The sequence below is a fragment of the Tursiops truncatus genome, chromosome 3 (assembly GCF_011762595.2).
Source record: "Tursiops truncatus isolate mTurTru1 chromosome 3, mTurTru1.mat.Y, whole genome shotgun sequence".
Classification (NCBI taxonomy): Eukaryota; Metazoa; Chordata; class Mammalia; order Artiodactyla; family Delphinidae; genus Tursiops; species Tursiops truncatus.
In genome coordinates, this window is record NC_047036.1 from 22,411,859 (window position 1) to 22,413,780 (window position 1,922).

The 1,922-nt window shown below is 43.7% G+C and overlaps 1 pseudogene; it reads left to right on the top strand.

Annotated features, from left to right (window-relative positions):
- The first annotated feature begins 652 nt into the window (after positions 1–652).
- Positions 653–1,617, top strand: LOC101330278 (microtubule-associated protein RP/EB family member 1 pseudogene; annotated as a pseudogene).
- Positions 1,618–1,922: the final 305 nt, after the last annotated feature.

Consider the following 1,922-nt stretch of genomic DNA (forward strand, 5'->3'; position numbering starts at 1 on the left):
TACAGCAGAAACTAACACAACATTGTAAAGCAATTATACTCCAATAAATATGTTAAAAAAATAAAATAAAATAAAGCCCTCCCAAGTTTCTACAGTTATCAATTCGTGTTGGATCTTGAATGCAAACATCTAACTACAAAGGTAGTTCAACTTCAAATTTTCAGAAGAATAAAGTGTATTCTTTGTATTGTGGTCCATTATACTTTAACTGCATTCCTTCAATTCTCCAGTAACTAGACCCTTGCTTTATTACTTAACAGCTAAACAATAATAAATGTTTTATTGGAATACTTAATATCTTGGTTTTAATCCTTGCATGGCAATCTACTTCTTTATATTGTTCAATTAATCTTCATTTAACTTGTGCCTATCTGGCTTTTTCCTCAATAGTCTTTCACTTTAGCTTTCTAATTTCTCAATCTTAAACCAATTTGGGATTCCATACATCAATAGGCCCATGACGTTTTTTCATATTTGAATTTTTATCGGTTATTAGACTGTGTTTTTCCCACTTAGTACTTTTCTGTGTGATCTCTTTTGGAATCTATAAATCTCTGATTCAGACAAGTGGATGCTTAATAAAAGCTTATTAATAATATATACACGGGGCGGGCGGGGTCAGGCGGTTTGAATGAGACGAAGATGGAACCGGAGCCGGGTATGGACAGCGGACGTAGTCCAGCCGAGAGCCGAAGATGGCAGTGAATGTGTACTCAACGTCGGTCACCAGTGATAACCTCAGTCGACGTGACATGCTAGCCTGGATCAATGAGTCTCTGCAGTTGAATCTGACAAAGATTGAACATCTGTGCTCAGGGGCTGCCTATTGTCAGTTAATGGACATGCTGTTCCCTGGCTCCATTGCCCTGAAGAAAGTGAAATTCCAAGCTAAGCTAGAACACGAATACATCCAGAACTTCAAAATACTACAAGCAGGTTTTAAGAGGATGGGTGTTGACAAAATAATTCCTGTGGACAAATTAGTGAAAGGAAAGTTTCAGGACAATTTTGAATTCGTTCAGTGGTTCAAGAAGTTTTTTGTTGCAAACCATGATGGGAAAGACTATGACCCTGTAGCTGCCAGACAAGGTCAAGAAACTGCTGTGGCCCCCTCCCTTTTTGCTCCAGCTCTGAACAAACCGAAGAAACCTCTCAGCTCTAGCAGTGCAGCTCCACAGAGGCCCATTGCAACACACAGAACTACTGCAACCCCTAAGGCTGGCCCCGGGCGTGGTGCGGAAGAATCCTGGTGTGGGGAACGGGGATGACGAAGCAGCCGAATTGATGCAGCAGGTCAACGTATTGAAACTTGCCGTCGAAGACTTGGAGAAAGAGAGAGATTTCTACTCTGGAAAGCTAAGTAACATTGAATTGGTTTGCCAGGAGAACAAGGGGGAGAACAACCCTGTATTGCAGAGGATTGTGGATATTCTCTATGCCACAGACGAAGGCTTCGTGATACCTGATGAAGGGGGCCCGCAGGAGGAGCAAGAAGAGTATTAACAGCCTGGACCAGCTGAGCACCATCCGAATTCTTCACTCCAAATCATGTGCTTAACTGTAAAATATTCCCTTTTATTATTCTTAGAGGACTCACTGGTTTCTTTTCATAAGGAAAAAGTACCTCTTCTTTTTTTTTTTTTTTTGCCGTACGCGGGCCTCTCACTGCTGTGGCCTCTCCCGTTGCGGAGCACAGGCTCCGGACGCGCAGGCTCAGCGGCCATGGCTCACGGGCCCAGCCGCTCCGCGGCATGTGGGATCTTCCCGGGCCGGTGCACGAACCCGTGTCTCCTGCATCGGCAGGCGGTCTCTCAACCACTTCGCCACCAGGGAAGCCCAGTACCTCTTCTTAAAGTGCACTTTGCAGAAGTTTCACTCCTTTTCCAATAAGTTTGAGTTAGGAGCTTTTACCTTGTAGCAGA